The following is an 18294-nucleotide window of genomic DNA, read 5'->3' on the forward strand; positions in this document are numbered from 1 at the left end:
ACCGGCATTGCGATTCCGGTCGGCTGGAGGTAAAAATCGTCGTCACGGATTGTCAAGTAGCACCTGTAGGAACATGAAGCCGTAAGGGGCCGATTATTGGCAGGCGAGCGGAATAATGACTAGAGAGCAGCGTCCTGAGTGCCAGAAGAGAGAGAGAGAGAGAGAGAGAGATAGAGAGTTCTCAAATTTGAATTCCGGTTCCGTTAATTTTTTGTTACTATAGATGAAGATCCTAGGATATCGCCGAACTTTCTCCTCCTCCTCCTCTTTCATTTCCTCCTTTCCCCTTTTACTTTCTTTCTCTATTCGGATAAACGTTGAAGAGAAAGAGAGTGAGGAGTATGAGAGACGGCGAGGGAGAGGAATAGAGCTCGTAACGAAATTACTTGTTCTGAAACCCGGAGAAACCGGTTCTCAGAGTCGCGACTCGAAAGTCTCGCCTCGTTTACCTCGGTTTCCACTCTTGCACACTAACACGGCAGGCGGCAGATACCGCGAGATGTCCGCGTGAGGGATTAGAGACGAGTATGCCACGTCGCACCGCGCACGGTTTTCCGACTCTTGGAGGCAGCGACCTTGTCGCGCGCCGCGAAAAAAAAAAGGCCTGCTCTCGCACCTCTCTTTTGAACAAAGAGCGCCACGGTACTTGCGAGGGAAAAAAAACAGTCATCGAAAGGAATTTATATTTTTCTACTCTTTCATTCAGGGAGACTAACGTTTTTTTTTTTTAAATCCTCGTTCTACTTTGTCCGCTATACTTTCGATATATTTGCAAGAAGCAAATGAAATAAATGAAATAAATCTTCATAAAACGTAGGTAATCATCAGCGAAGTGGAATGCCATTTGTAGATGTAATTAAAATAATTACATTTTACAATTAGTCGAGTACCTCGACAGCAGCAGGCCGAAGCTTCCCGATCAGTTCTACATATACAACTGTAATAGTATTATAATTATACACGTGACTAATTGATTGAATTACGTCACACAATCGCGTACTATATCGTGCATGAGACGGTTGTTTTTCGAGAGCGCATCGCTTTCCATCTCGCGGAGTGTAAACATCCATCGCGACAGCAAGAAGCGTCCCGGGCTGCGCGATTAGTTAACCGCGCTTATCCTTTGTTCGAGCTGCGGGGTACGCATTACAATTCATTATAATGAAGATAGTCTGCGAAGTAGACTGCCTTGAGGATAATGAGCCGATTATATACGGGCCGTACGCGCAGCGAGACCGTCTTGATCATAATGAATTCGCCGGGAACGAGAGAGAGAGAGAGACGACGAGGCGAGCGAGCGAGCGAGCGAGCGAACAATCCGCTCCTTTCCGGATGCTGCTGGCTGATGGTACCCGGCGTCGATGTATAAGCGCGAGTGGAATTCGAGAGTAAGAAGCCGGACGGGAGACCGGAATGTCTGGAACGAGCGCGACGACACGGCTTACCGTTACGCATTTCCGCGAAAGAACGAAAATTACCGTTTTATTTCTTAAACCTTTCCCTCGTAGAAAGATAGAGAGAGGGAGATGGGGAAGAGAGAGAAGAGAGAGACCGCGATGACTCTCTACTTTCGTCGCGCAAAGACTGCTGATAAATTAATTGGAAAGTGTGTTATCTCCCCCCTTTTTTTTTATATTGCATATAAATTTTATGCGACAATCGATTTTTACCTCTTTCTCGATGTCACTATTGAATTAAAAGTCTCCAACTTGTCGCGAACAAAAATATTTATTTTGGGACGTGCAAACCTTTTGCTCTTAAATTGCTTTGTTTTTGACATACACGCATATGTTATTTAATGCTTTAAAAGGCTTGTTTTCTCCACATTCGCTGCCACAACGAACTTTTCGATATCGGACGCGATACAAACGCGATACGAAAAAAATAAATCGCACTCTCTATCTCTCTCTCTATCTCTCTCTCGCTCGCTCGCTCGCGGATTGTCGACGGTAAATGCGTTCGTCGCTCGATTCGGTGCACGTTCTCGCGAAGTGCGGTTGCAAGCTCTTCGCGTTGAATTTTTTCGCGTCGTTCGCGTCCTCGCTTCATGAATATTCCGGTGTTCATTACGGTAACGCCGTGGCGTGCCATTGTTGCTTACCGGAACAGCCGTTTGCGCCCGAGCCACGAAATTTTTTCAGGCCCGACGCGAAACGCGATCTTCCACGCTTCGAAATATAATGGGGTTCTAATTCGCCGCGACGGTCCAAATCGAATGAGAAAACGGATTGTTCTCAATCACGTGTAATTGAATTGTTTTGTTCATATGTGATATCAGATGACATGAAATTAGGATAATTATTCATTAATGGATCAAGAATCACACGTGTCGCTATTTAATGAAATTATGTTTGCTAATTATGTCCGGATATCATGGTGACGACGAAATACGTTAATTGCAGTGTTAATGGTATTAAAGGTGAAAATTCTTTGAACTGATAATATAATTATCGGTTGAGTACGATTATCATTACTCGGCGTATGAGAACGCGATCGTTCGTGTGTCTTTAAACTGGGATTAACCTTTCGCGAAGTTTTGATGGATCACCTGGCATTACAAATTGCCGCTTAATCCATCAACCAAGTTCAGCAGTTGCGGCAATTATTTTAGCGTTCGCATGCGTCTCGACTTTCGTTCGTGCACTACATTCGGAATTGCGTGCGCATGTACGCACGACACCTGACACACGTAGTCGTTTTACGCTGCGCTATTGACTTCCGATTCGCATAACGGTGCATTTAAGTTACGGGAAGTACAGTGGTGCGAAAGTCACGATTTTAACGAAAATTTTTTTACGCATTTAGACTTATCTTATTTTTTTGAGGGGGAATCGAAACGGCGAAAATTAGTCAACTTTGACTTATAGGAAACAATAGAAAAACAATAACAATAGAAAACTATTTGCAAAGTTACAAAGATAGGGAAAGTTATAAGATTATTAACGTGTGAAGCTACTGGAGCCTGATTCAGCGCACGGTGTAAATCTGGGCTTTTGCAGGAATAACTCGAGAATTAGCAAAGATATCGAGATGTTATTTTAAGTTTAGGAATACTTAACACTCCTATAGAACTATAAACTAAATTTTTTTGAAGAATAAGGGCGCACCGCTTTAAAATGTTTATGTCAACAATGACGACTCTTCTCCAATATTTTTTGAACTTTGCAATTACTTTTTTATCGTCAATATGTAGTGTAAACCCCACAAAAGTAACGAGTCAAAATTTGCCGAGTTTCATACATCTCTGTACCATTGTTTGAAAGGAATCACGTCTTTAACAAACTTCTTTTTTCATTTTCAGATATTAAATTCATCCCAGTGGGCCCCACATGTTATGGAATAGCTTGCACAACGATCATTCGATGGCACTGCAATGAGCAAGTGAGTGTATACGATTATTTTTTCTCAGAACTTCGCAATCTTTTTCAAGTTTCTTTATTTCGATCGTCGGAGAATTTATTCATCAATACCTACATGCGTAATTCTCAAACCGTTTTACTTTGCGTCCGGCGGTTAATCTTACTCGGCGAGGGATTGCGCGCCGATCACCTCACCGATTTTAATCGTTGCAATCGTCGAATGACGATTAATATTGTAAGTACATATAATCGGGCTGGGGAGACGCCAACGCGCGGAGCGTTTCTCCTTCCTTTTCCTCTAGCGCGACGACAGCCGTTTCTACTCTTGTAATTACGATCGCGATCGTAAATCAGCGTCTCGATGCACCATTCTCGTCCGCAGCTGGAGGGCTTGCTCTCGGACGCCTCGGTACGACATAAACGTTATACGAGCGAACGCGGTAGTCTATTGTCATCGCGTATGCACCCTATACCACGCGATATAGTTGCCCGTATGATTACAGTCGGGCGTTATCATTGTCGATGCGCGTAATTGCGCCTTTACGGTTGCACGCACGATTCATGAGGCTTCGCAGAGCCTGGATCTTGTGCAGGATATCGCGTACCTCGGTGAGGTGCGTTAGAAAAAAAAAAAAAAAATCTTTTACGCGTGAAAACTTTGTGACTTGCATGAATACACTCCAGCTTGACTCAGTTGTCAACGGTAGAACTGGAAATAACAGATTTATCTAGTAATTAAAAAACCGATCGCTAGATACAGTAATTAAATATGGTTCGTGAAGTCGTGGAATATCGTTCGTTCAAGGCCTCCTACGTGCCTCGCATCTGTACGACATTATTATTAACGAAGAGAAGCAGCGGCACGACGGGACGGCACGACGGCAAAACGGTGAGGAGGGGGGAGGGGGAGGGGAAGGCCTTTGTTAACTCGAGCGTCGCGTTATCACTGTGCGATCGTCGTTGCGACGAGTTACGACATAACGGCGTTTTAAAGCTCCTCTTCCGCTCTTTGCTTTTTTTTCCTCTCTTGTTTTTCTCAACGCATTGTCTAGTGCATCTGCATCGGCGCATTCGATGCGCTCTTCTCTAATCGTTAGTAACAGCCACTGAATAACGAGAGAGAATTTCGCTGACAATTATATCTCGGTGTAATCGTATAATTCGTATTTTTTTATTACTCGTATTGATTATCAATATTGGGTACATCAAATATTGGCATTTAATAGAAATTTTCATCAATTTTCGATGCTACCAGCGTTATATATACCGTTTTATCATGGCTATTGTATTAGCGAATTGCTAATGATATCCAATCGATTTGACAAGATTCATTTAATGTAATATGTAATGATAATATTATAATATATTATCACAAATCGTACTATAATATATAATACCTATAATTATACCAATGTGTGTCATATAATATTAAAAACCATTTATATATTATGTACTATTTACATTGTTTTCGATCTCTGGATAGAAATAATGTCGAAAATTGCGATTTATGTGACTTTGTATCTGGAATCTCGATATATCAAGTAACATTTATTATTGTTACATAGACTTTACTATTTAATAAGAGATTAAAGAGAGTACATTCTTATAAATATTTTTTTTACGAATATTTCATACGATGCGCAGTACGGGGTTGATGACTCGTACCTTGCGATTTTTTGTCTGAGTTATCTCTCGCGGGGAATCTCGTCGAGTTTATTTCGCTCTTTTAAACCGCCTGAAAATCTGGTGTTCCTCCCAGGAAATGCAATACTTCAAAAAGAGAAAAGGCTTGTATAAAATCCATTTACGTGTGAGTGTTTCTTCTTGAGAGAGAAAAGTAGCGACGGGACGATATGGTTCCGCCATAAATCATTCTTCTTCATCGCTATCGGAAGTCTGAGCTTCCGACGAGAAAACGTATACAACAATCGCAGACAGCACGATAGTTTCGGATAGGAGGGGGTTAATCCATCACCGGATCGAAAATAGTGGAATCTGGCACTGGCGATATCGCGGGATGGCGGTGGGGGGGGCGGGGGATGAAGGGCGCCCCGTGGAATTGAATGCAACGAAAGGGCGCGCGTCGGCCGACAGAAATTGAAACGTCGCGCGGAAATTGAACGGCGGCATAGGCGAACGAAACCTTTCCCCGGTTTTCGCGATTCGGTCGTCGGCGCGGCTCCCGACGCGGAAATGGAAGCGTCGCCGCTTGTAAACTGAAACCCTTATAAATCAGTCCGGCACTTTTCGCGACGGCCGGTTCGAGGCCGCGCCATTGAAAGACCGCGTGGAATCTTGCGATTGTTCGCATTTTCCTTCGTGTACTTATCGTCAAGAAAAATCTCTTGTTTTTTTTTTTTACTATACGCGAATATCTCTTCTGTCGGATGTAAAATTGATTTTTCTTCAAGAAGGAATTCGTAGTTTTCGAAATTTTTAATTTATTATATGGAAAGAATGGATTATAAGAGAGAATTTTGACAAATTAAATATTTTCCAAAGAAATCCTCGACACATATAATATATAACGCTATCTTTAATATTTATGTCGAGCAACGTTCAAATTTTATATATAAAGATTTTTATACAGTCAGGTGAAATACACGCTTTCTACTTTCTACTGTATTGTAATTTCATGCTATCACACGATCGAGCGAATTTGGAAATCGGAAATCCGATTACACGGCAAGACGACCTGCCGGTAGCGAATTGTACAATATAGATTGAGTACATTCCCGCAAATGGATCTCGTGTCGCTTGCCCCATCCTCGCTTCGTGCGATTTTAGCCCGGGGACATTGCCTTATGTTACATTGAATTACCTCGATGTATGCAGTTGTGTGGCGCGTGCTGCCCCGAGAAGCAGACGGTGATATGTGTATTTATACGAGCACTTATCGCCGCGAGATTACGCCTCTCTCTAATCTCTATCGGAAGTATAAATCGCCTCTGGATACATTCGTGTATCTTCATCGCGTGTAAGGAAACTCCTTGTCATAGCTGCATCACCGTGGCGAACCTAACACGATAAATACCACGTAAGTTTTTATTAGTTTTGCTAGAACCTAATTAATGATGATGTACGATATCAGATTCAATTTAAAAATGCATATAATCATTATTTTACGGTAGATCTTTTTGCACAGATCTTTGCTGCAATTGGTGCCGTATGATTTTTATGGATTTTCAAAAAAAAAAGTTTATACTAAAGATCATTTGTGTCTTGACACTGGTGTCGAAATATGAAATTGATAAGCACTTTTTTCAGTCGAACGCGACGTCTAAAAGATAATCACGACCTCGACTCAGGACTCTGGTAATGTGGCATTTATAAATGTTGTTAATGTAAAAAATTAAAAGATAAATAATAACTTACATACTATTAAATCTCTCAATTTATAAAAATATTCTATATCTTTATAATTGATAATCACAATAAAATAAAATTACAATGAACGTGGAAATATTTATACGCGACACGCTCGACTGAAAGAAGATCTAAGAAGTTCTAAATTGGATGCTTTCCATTTAGTGATAAGTCCACGTAAGTTCTATTTTTGTTATTCATTGTTAAAAGAAGACAAAAAACACCTTCCGTGTCGACTTGTATTACTAAATGGAAGGCAACCATTTTGGATATGAGATATTAATAAATCTTAATACTTTATTTTTAAGTTTTATACGTTTATTTATAAAAATGTTACACGCTGTTAATTATAAAAGAAGGAAACCGTGATTGTTTCACAGATACCAGAAACATGAAAGTTTTTTAAGTAGAGTTGACTTTAAATCAAATTTAAATCAATTTCGTGTGAAAAGATCTATATCTCACATCAAAAATTTAAATCAATCTATTTTTTTCTGTCTGCACGATAATTCTTTAAGTACAATTATATAATGACACTTTATCGTATATCAATTAGAGATCAGTGTCATAACGCCGGACGCTATCGCAATGATCATTTAATATGCCCAGACTCAATCGGAACGTCCGCATCGATCGATTCTCCAACCGAGTTCTCGGTAGAATGGATACCAATTAAGTAAGAGGCAGCGCAGGAAGCGCACAGATCCTCCCGCTTATCCTTCCCGGTTCTCACAGTTTCTCTCTTCCTCCTCTCCGTTCCTTCCTATGCGAGTCGTCGGCAAGTTATGCAGTCGGAAAGGGAGGAACTTATTTGAATTTAATGCTGATCATTATTGCGCGCAAAGGGACTACTCATCGTTGCTTTGATTCTTCTCTCTTCTTTAACAGTCGATATGACAAATCGGTAACGGTTTGCATCAATAAGACATCACGTCTCTCGGGTCTCTTGTATGCGTCGCGTCTTCTTAGAAAACGTGGCTTCGAGCTTGCAATTTCCACGAAGCAATTGTGAAGTGATTTCGCGTGAAGTGATTTGTATGATTTTTCTGATGTTAAACTACGTCGTAAAGATACAACACAGTTACGTTGAAATAAGAACTGACTTTTTAAGTTTTAAAGAGTTTTTATGGCTCATTTATTAAGTATTACTGAGTCATACTTACTCAGAAGAGTTACTCAGAATTAGGGTGGACTCGGATATTATGGCCACAGTGATTTAAAATGCAAAAAAACAGACTTTTATTTTTATTATCTTTTAATAACGTTTGCTATATTACTTTACTGAAGCTTAAAGCATGTAATACTATCCACATTAAAGAGAAAATACTTAATAAAAGTATTTATTTAAAAAATAGAAAAAGAAATAAAAGATATAATCACACATTATAATTTACGTACCTTCGTTGTGTGTCTATCGTTAATTATGACAGTTCAACCGTAATTTATTCGACGTTGTGGCAATTTTTAATAAACACATGAAAAACCTTGCAGGCAGTCAAAAGTAAAAACGTGATACAATATCCACAATATTGTTATTTCGAATAGTATACATAAACTGCAGTAAACAATTATCTTTGAAAATAATTATAAGAACACATTATTTAACAAATAATTGGCCATTGGCTTTCTCCGTATGGCTATCATATTCTAATTTACCCTACGAGTATATTTTTAGGAATCTCGGAAATTAATTTTCGTTGGCGGAATTGATTAAGACTATTATTTGTCCGAACGTGATCGTCTCTCGTTGCGTCGAGTAGTTGCCCAATCTCGTCATTTTGCAAAAAGAATCGCGACAAAAGATCAGCCTAGAAATTTTTGAGAATAACTCCAGCGAATTTTCAGGTCTCTGCAAGTACAGTATATCTCGTTATCGCGCGTATCCGCTCGGTCGTTTCTCTCCGACTCGCCGCGACCAATCTTCGTCCCGCCTTCCGTCCGTGACAGGTCCGCAACAGTTTGCCACTTACAGCACCTTCCGCTCCCTCGGCTATAACCTTCTCTCATTAACGTCCGTTACTTCGCACTCGATTCCGCACCCGGAACCACCTCGGGCTTGCCTTTCTCTCGCCCATTATTTCGCCGGCTTACGAGGCAAGGATGTACGAGGACGTCAACGTGTAGTAACGCTTCTTTTTATCGCGAAACGATGCGGCACTCGAGATGAGAGGAATAATTCCTAAATAAGAAATCCCATGTGGCAGGAACTGTTGGAATGAAAGAAAAATGGACGAAAGTTCCTGTAGGACTACAGTCATTGTCTGTTCGGATCTTCAATTTTTCATGTAGGATCGATAACACGGGTATAATCAAGTTTGATAGAAAAGTTCCGTCGAGGTTGCCAAGCATCCTGGTATCGAGAGAGGTTTCGCCTCGACGAAAACATCCCGCATTGATCTATCGCAATTTCGCGCGAGCTTCCCAAGCACGCTTGCAACCTTGTCCCATAAACGCGTGTTCGGTAATGGCTGTACGTGTGTGTGTGTGTGTGTGTGTATGTACGTGTGTTTTCTTGATCATGCGTCACTACTCTTTCCCCGGCACAGCAGTGTACCAGTGCCCCATTGACCCACATACGAGACATTTATTTCGAGGCGCGTGTCAACCCCTGGAAAATCATGGAATTGAGATCTGATGGCGGGATACTGCATACAAAAAATTTGCAGCTTAATGGAATCTATCAGACTGAATCATAGTGCATACAGAATCGATTCCGCATTTTTCAACGTGAACCCAAATTATTCAACGCACTTTGCGTTCAACACATTTATCTCTTTTCTCCCAGTTGGAGATTCTTAAGTGCCTCAGTCGTCAAGCTTTTTATTTCTCGATATATTTTAGATTTGTTTCTTATTATATCTCATAAATCTTTTTTTATAGGTTTGATTTAACTGAAAAGTCACGTTTGATAGACAGAAAATGTATCGCATTATAATACATAAATGTCGGATGTAATGGAACAATTTATATACAATTGTGACACGTGTCCGTTTCACATTTAAACATACACACACACACACACACAATATATTTTCCCAATTCTAAATATTCCTTTTCAAGTAAAATCATACATGTCATTTAAATCGCATAGTTTCTAATTCGTTAAAATGCGAATGAAGCTTGTTCACTCGTCCGAAAGCAGCGTGCGGGAATGATTGGTATCGATCGATCGGTGGCGGAAACGGGTTGTCGTTGAACGATGCAGCGATGATTTACGATTATCGCAGTAACGTGCGCTCGTAATAAGCCGCAATCGCCTCCTCCTCAGTGCACCTGCGTGCCACCACCACCGCCGCCGCCGCCGTCGTCGTCGCGCAACGGTTGTATCCTTACTGGGTCAGCACGCGCGCGTGCGATCGATATCTTCACCTTGCCGAGACAGGAGCGTGCACCGGCGATCTGACCTACTGACCCACAAGCGGCAGCAGGTCGCCGAGAACGAGGACACGAGACCCGCGCACTGAAAGCCGAACCGCGCGCGGTCGGTTAAACGGAATCGAGTGCGACGTGAAGTGCACTCGATGATTGCCGATGATCGCGCCGATTGCTATTTCTACATACGAGTTTTCTGATAAACCGTTTGCCTTAAGCGCTTTGAACAACTGAGAAAACGAATGTGCCAACGGACGAGCGAATAAGAGGAAAAATGTACAACAAACACTCTGCGAAATTACAACGAATATTACATGCGAACTTTAAAAAAATTACATTCATGTATAAAACTATCGTGGTATTCACTGTTCCAATAAGTTTACGTTATGTTTACACGAAATCTTCTTCGTGTGGACAATACGAGCGATGTAACTTTTTATAAATTGGATAACGTAATACAGAAAAAGTAAATTATAATTTTTAATATAACTTTTAATGATGTAATAATTCAAAATAAAAAATGGAATGTAATTTTTTATTTCTGAGAAATTTGAATTTTCTACATAGAGATGACACGTAAAACATAGTTAACATAGTTTATATAGTACACGCGTAACGATGTAGATAATGTAGATAATGTAGATTATTTACATTTTATGCTTAAAAAAAAAAAAAAAACCGGTCCCCGTATTATTCTGCTGTATTAATTGTCGACATCGATTTGGCATTTAACTTCGAAAAGAAACTACACGCGGTAGATGAAACGTGCAATTTAACGCATAACGGACAGATCGATGCAAAAGTGTCAGAGCGATAAAACGGTTGTAAATCATATTGAACGGGCCGCATTGGTACCGCGGGGGCTAATTAATCGCGATGCCAAGCGGGGAAATACAGCGGGTGATTATTCCGGCCGATGGACCGGAGGCAAGAAGCGACTCAGGCATAGATCATCGGGGACTGGCGCGGCGACCGACCGACCGACCGACCGACCGACTGGGTTCCGGTAGTGTATGCGGTTTGACGGACGGTTTGTCATCTACGTTTGACGATCACGGCCGGTGTATACGGCTGATTCTGCGGTTAAGAACGTGACGCGGCAGGGAAGAACGAATGCACGTAACGAACTCCGAGAATAACGCATTGCGGAAATGACACAATCCTTATCTGTACACATAAGTACATATCAGTCAGTCAAGTTTATATGTTCAGGAGTTGTACATGTGAATAATCAGGCGAGAGAAATCTGTTCGCTTTGAGATGATTAGCCGTACTCTCTGTGATATCAATATCTTTTTTATTACAGATATACATTTAATTACGGTATTATATATTGGTATTTTATAAACTGTGAATATTAGTTTCGGACAAAATTGGATGTATTATACGTGCACTTTTTAACAGTTTATCTGCACGTCCGTATTTATTTATTTTTTTTCAAGTTAAAACACATTAATAATATTTTGCGGCTCTGTCGCATTGCGTGGAATATTACAAGTAGCAAAATTATTTTCTTTTTAAGTTTGCATTAACACCCTAAAACGTTAAATGACGAATTGATGTTGACAATTAAAGCGTACCGCTCCCTGTGTTCCGCTCTCAAGTGCTCGTTATGAAGTTTAATCTAATTACGATAGTTTTCCACGAGTGAGATCGTGTAGCCAGATGTACAGCGAATTAATTAATTAGGTCCTGGATTTAGGCTTAGGTCGCATTTAGTCTCCGAGAACGCGTTTGCTTCAACAGACATCCGGAAGTCATTGACACAAACCGCGAAACTTTCTCGACTCCGCGCCGTTCGCCGCGCGTGCAGAGTGAAAAGTTTCTCGAGCCGTCTCGAAATTACGCTCTCCGCCTCGTTCCTCGTGATCTTTTATTATCATGGAGGGGTACCGTTATCGCCGGACTGATGCCAGATAAAAGCGAAATAAGGAAAAACTCGCACGCTCGAAAATACGCGGCCCGCTTATAATTCACCACTGAGGATTACTCGGACTTGCCCATTACCGGTCTGTTTTATCGTTTCGGCTTTTACGGTCGTGAAAGTCAATTTCGCCCGAAACTTACGGTCTGTTTACGAGCGAATATGTGTTACAGAAGACTGTGGAGGACCGTTTTCATACATAAACACCACGTACACGTACACGTTGGTAAACACGTTCTCGACACAATTGGAAATAATACACAGGAGAACCTCGGTTCTCGATAAATTTAACGGCGCGTGCGAGAGAGAGCGAGAAAGAGAGAGAGAGGGAGAAGGAGGGAAAGAGTACGTTAAAACTCGCGGCGAGTAATAACCGAAAACCGAAAATGCAGCTCTCTAAAACGCGGCTAATTCGCGTTGCGTTTTAACGCCGGCCAAGTTGAATTCACGCGGAATATCGTCGAAACAAAACTGAATATTGCTCGATTTGTATTTCGTATTTTTAAACGAGAATAATAACCGATAACGAATATCCGACATACACGTGCGCGAATATTACGGGAGAATGCGAATCACGGAGTGGAATCGCGCGGAAAATCGTGCCGACATTGCCCAGGCAATTCCATTACGGCCCGGCACGTCAATTCGATCCTGTCCTTTTACGTGTTTCCTTGCTTTTCCCTCCCTTTATCTCTTCTCCTCCCTCTTTTCCCCCTTCCTCTCTTCCTCCTTTCCTCCTCTTCCTCTGTCGTTCGATTTTCATGTTTCGCGCGAGTTTTATGAATAGCGCATAAATGGTTTCGCTAATCGAACTGTAATCAAGGGTATTATAACGGGATAATAATTTTCCGCCTCCCACATTGCGCGCCGCGCTACTCTGTTTTTCTTTCATTCTGTAGCGCTTTCTTTCTCTCTTTCTCTTTCGTTCTTTTTTCTTCTCTCTCTCTTTCCATTCTCTTTCTCTCTCTTTCTCCCCGCTTTATATGGACGAACGAAAGCACAGCGTTATTTTACAGCGCGGTATTATTTTCAATAATTACTAGGAAGATGTAATTAAATCTGTTACCTTCGGGCGATCTATTCGTGCGAAAATACGCGAGAATAATGGAGCTAGTGATCGTTTTAAGTCGGCTTCATTTGCCGTAGCTTCCGATTGATATATCAAAACAAAACAAATGCATCATGAATTATTATTTCGCTTAAAATAATCACATATTTCGAATAACGGAGAGAGAGGCAAGATTGCATAGAGAGGAAAATGTCATGTCTCGTAAAAGAGCCACTTTGATAACGCAAATATTCTCAAAAATTCTCGAATATTTATGCCCGAGTATTTATAGTCGCGTTTCTGCCAAAGAAGGACGAAAATCAATCTCTCGAGATACGATATGGTTTAATAAACGGAGCTTGAGAATCAAATTTGACATTCTTTATGTCATATTTGAGATCGCGATTCAATTGAGGAACTTTCGGATAAAGTTTTTTTTGAGTTTGTTATAATTTGATTTCGTTTCTCGCAATTCAATAATCGATTTTCTCTCTGTCTCTCTTTCAAGAAAAAGTTTATATACTTATATTTAAACAAAACAAACAAATATAAAGAGCTCGTTAATGCCAAGGAAAAATAATACGATAACAGTCAATATATCGAGCCAAGACAAATCTTCCTAATACAATATAATTTTTATTCAATAAACATTATATAATTATAACCGCGACTAAAAACCAGCTGTGTTAAAAAATGTTAAACTTCGAAACGTTTCGACTATACTTAGTCCTCTTCAGTCATAATTAATTACCAATAAGTATGAACTTAAATATGAATGAAATAGCGCAAACGAAAATATACTTAAACAGTTAAAAAATGATGACCATTGAATAACCAAAAAACAACGCATATCCTTTCGTTATTTAAGTATAGTCGAAACGTTTCGAAGTTTAACATTTTTTAACACAGCTGGTTTTTAGTCGCGGTTATAATTATATAATGTTTATTGAATAAAAATTATATTGTATTAGGAAGATTTGTCTTGGCTCGATATATTGACCTGTTATCGTATTATTTTTACTTATATTTATGTTAATAGTTCCTAATAGTTTTTTAAAATATACTTTTTATAAACTTGAGAGGATAATGCTTACATATATAAAAAAACCTAACTTAAAATAGATCTTTAAAACATTAAAGTATTTCTTGAAAAAGAATGTAAAACACAATCTTTAAATAATAACATAGTTATCTTTTCAATTAATTAACTATTATTACTAGAAGAAACATTGAACGATTTGCTTGCCATTAATATTTACCATTAATAATATACATTTATAATAATTACATCAGGTTGAAGCAAATTTTTTAATTGACAGAGACAAAGACTGCAGTGTAGTGGTATTTTCATTGGGAAACGAGATCCCTCAGAATGGAATCGGTCATTATCTTTTAGGCGACGGTAATCGGACTGCAAGACGAAGCGCGAAATATGCAATAACAGCTCATTTATCAGCATGCAAGTGAACGGAACGTTCGGCGTGATTTTATTTTACGGAGTGTTAAATATCTCGAGTTGATAACAGTTCTGCTGGCGCGCGCGGCCTTGGTGTTTGTTATTGCGGCGCACAGCACGTGTTGTATTTACACAAGGCCGTCGCGCCACCATTCTCGCAGCGCGAGACTCAAGACGGACGAGCGGTGGTGGCTCGGGCTGCATCGCGTGTGTCGTCGCACATTGCTCCGAAACGAGCGTAGCAAGTGCCATCGTATATATCTCACGATTGCTAGAGTAATTGAGCTAATTAATGAATTGAAGTTGCTCCCTGCAACGTGCAACGGTCTGGTCAATCTACATTTTATTAAAACAGGGAGGGGGGTGAACGCTAATGAGTTCCGAGGATGGTAGCGTATTCCAACAAATAGCGATAATATGTAGATTATCTATATCGGAATGTGCCGTCATCTCGTTTATTTTCAGAATTTATTTTCAGAATTTATTTTCCCCGTTTTAAAAAAAAATCTCACAGTTGTGGCTCGTCAATTATGAATTTCACTAATGGATTCCGACGTCGAAAACGGGAGGGGAGGGGTAGGACGTGTGAATCCTGCGTAAGAATTTATCTACCGGCGCTTGCATTGATCGGCCTGCATTAATGTTGTTTAATGCATTTTGCTTAATTTTTTTTTTACGGATTTAATAAAACTAATAATTTCTTTTAATTTGGAAGAGGGGTTAACCAAGGAAATGACTGTGCTCGCTACGGAGTAAATATTTCCGCAGTTTGTGACGTTCGAAGCCGAAACGACAGAAAAGTATAAATTGTTTTTTTTTTGGGGGGGGCGATTCTTTCGCAGTAATAATTGATTACGGCGCGTTCAACGACACTCGAATTCGAATGTGTCGCGCTTGGATCTTTCGGTTGAAATATGCAATTTACCTTTTTTTGCCCGGTTTGCGAGTGACAAAGTGGAGTAATACGCGAGTCATTCGAGTCACGAGAGGCCGCGTCGTATCGATCGTATGTGTTTGCAAACTAGTTTGACGTGGAAGGAAAAAAAGAACGTAGTCTTATTTCGTAATGCGTTAAAAATTCGTGTCAGCGAGACACGTGTACGTGGAGACTGATTGGCGATCAGCTCAGGCATTTGTTTGATGGCAGTTGCGTTGTTATTCGCGCGGCGAAATAACTCGGCAGGTAGCGGCTTGAGCCGTTCCACGTGTCGTCGTGTTATCTGTCGCGAAACGCGATTGTTCCCTACGAATAATTAATGCTAATTAAACACTGTAAATGCACTGCTTTTATGCAGTCCGAATATTCCGCGCGATTTCCACTTCATTTTGTACACGAAACCGGTATCGTCTACAGATCAATTTTGTATTGAGTTACGCGACGATATTGTTTAATTAATAAGTAGTTATAATTAGGCCTGTGGTTTTTAATATTCGTCGGTTACGTAGCTTAAATACTGCGTACTTGTTGAAACCCTCCGCCGTTGGAGAATTTATTATGCTCATTTGCGAGAGTCTGCTGGTATCGAGTAATTTAAAGTTTTTTTTTTTGACGTTATTTTGCAATCATATTCGATTGAGAATCCATTAGGTGTGTAATATGATAGCAATTTACGTGCGATTAACGTTGGCATTGTCATATAAAACGCCATGCACTTTTATTCCGGTGATTAGTACACGATCATAATTAACCTTGTTTTTGCGAGTGTGCGTTGTACAAGTGCAATGACTAAATCTGAAAGGAAAAAGAAGTCTGAAGGAGCTTTGGACGACGACAGAGCAATCGTGGGTAAATTATTCTCTCACTTTATTTATTGCCTGCGAAATTAGTTAAAATTATTTTACGCGCGAACGGCAAATACTTTTGCATTACTTATTCTATGCATTGTTACAATTTGCATACATTTTTATCTTGTAGTTCAACACAGTTATAATCAATATGTATGCTCTGTCGCAGCATATTGATAAGTGACGCAATGTTTTTTTTATCTTGTTAAGATCAAGATTCACATTAAAATTATATTAGATATATGTATAATTAATTAATATTATTAATTTAATTTCTTACGTGTATTTTATGTTAGATTATAATAAATTTAATATTATTTATATAATTTATTGCTTAGATAATATGCATGAAAGAGAACTTTATGCAATATTTTAGTAGAATATTACTACATATTTTTAAAATATAAAAAGTTTGCTTACATTTTTTCGTGATATTTATATTTCATGAATGATGAAGATCAGAAAACAATGCACACGCGTGTATATGTGCATTTAAATTATAAGATAACAAAAAGAGCAAAAGGCAAATTATTTGTTTAATTGTGATACTTTTAATTTTCCATTGTCAAATATTTTAATAGAATTTTTGACTTGGAAGCTAACTTCATACACTCGAATTTTTTCATAGAATTTATAATTCACGTTTGATTTTTCCGTATATTTTTAACAATAAGATCAAGTATAAGCTGGTACAGGAAAGCAATATTTTAAAATTCTTATACTTTATAAACAATTAAAAAACGTATAGAAAATAATTTGCTGTTAGATAGTATATTTTAATTTAATAAAAGAGAACACAGTTATGAATTAATTAATTTTTCGAATAAGTTAATTTTATTCTAAATTTTTATAACCAATTTATTCTTATACTTTTGATTTATATTATTAAATTATTTGTGTAAAAGTTATTTTTTGATGTAATTAATTAATTAAATTTATTTAATACGATTTAATGAGATTATTTTCTCATTATTATGCAATATTATGAAATATTCTACGAAATATTTTACATTAATGGTGATTTTACATTAATAATTGTTTCGTTTTATAATTAACTTGAATATACTCTTAGTTAATCTGTAATAAAAACGTATCCGTTAAACTATATCTCAAGATATAAAATCATTTCAGAATCTTATCTGATACAAAATTCATGTTATAATGATTATGAATTAACAATGTGCTTTTATTCTTTCTCTCTCTCTCTCTCTCTCTCTGTATATATATTTTTCTTTGTCTACACTTGATATCTTTTTTATTTGTGAAAATTTAATCACATGGTTTATTATTAATTCCAACACAATTATCCAAGGTACTGTAAATAAAACTTTTTTTCTGTTTTTATCAATATTCACTTTTTAGCTGACCGAAACAGATTGTATAAAAATAAAAATGATCACCGCGAGCCCAGTAAATATATTTCTACGCTAGAATTATCTCCTCGGCTTTTCGCCGTGACGTTTCATCGATGGTGCTTCGTGCGTTTAACTTTATTCAGCGACTCGGAAGAAAATGGAGCGCGGAATACGATAGCTCGCCACATCCGGGAGCGAGGGCGGTGGCGTGCCGGTCCCGCGCCGCGTATCGGGTCGCCCGATGTTGTAACGGGCGGTTTCGGAATTTACTATCTGCCGCCGCGATCGCCGAGATACGGATTTTCCAATATTAATAAACGCTCGTCGAGAAAGTGTGTTCCGGGTAACGGGGCGCGCTCATCATTTCGTACGTTATTAGCCGCGGTGAGCGGCAGAAATTTTCGACGTGGGGTATTACGCCCGGGGCTACCATTATCCCCGACAGTGATTGCGGCGCCGTAGTTTTCCACCACGCGAGCCCCGATCGGAACAGGGGGGGGAGGGGGAGGGTTCTTTTATCGCCGGACGCGTCCAAGAATTGACGATCGATTCGGGAGCTCGAGCGCCAGGTCTTCAATTTTTACCGAGAAAGAGCCGCCGACAACGCGTCCGTCGATCGTTAATCGATT

The 18294-nt window shown here is 39.3% G+C and overlaps 1 protein-coding gene across 2 annotated transcripts in view; it reads left to right on the plus strand.

Moving 5' to 3' along the window:
• Nucleotides 1-18294, plus strand: part of LOC105834483 (mucin-5AC) — a 188535-nt gene that overhangs the window by 84692 nt on the left and 85549 nt on the right. For both annotated transcript variants that reach the window (XM_036283290.1, XM_036283289.1), the window contains one exon: nucleotides 3302-3381. The gene's annotated coding sequence lies outside the window, so the exon portion shown is untranslated. The remainder of the gene's footprint in view (nucleotides 1-3301; nucleotides 3382-18294) is intronic.

The sequence above is a fragment of the Monomorium pharaonis genome, chromosome 2 (assembly GCF_013373865.1).
Source record: "Monomorium pharaonis isolate MP-MQ-018 chromosome 2, ASM1337386v2, whole genome shotgun sequence".
NCBI classification, from domain to species: domain Eukaryota; kingdom Metazoa; phylum Arthropoda; class Insecta; order Hymenoptera; family Formicidae; genus Monomorium; species Monomorium pharaonis.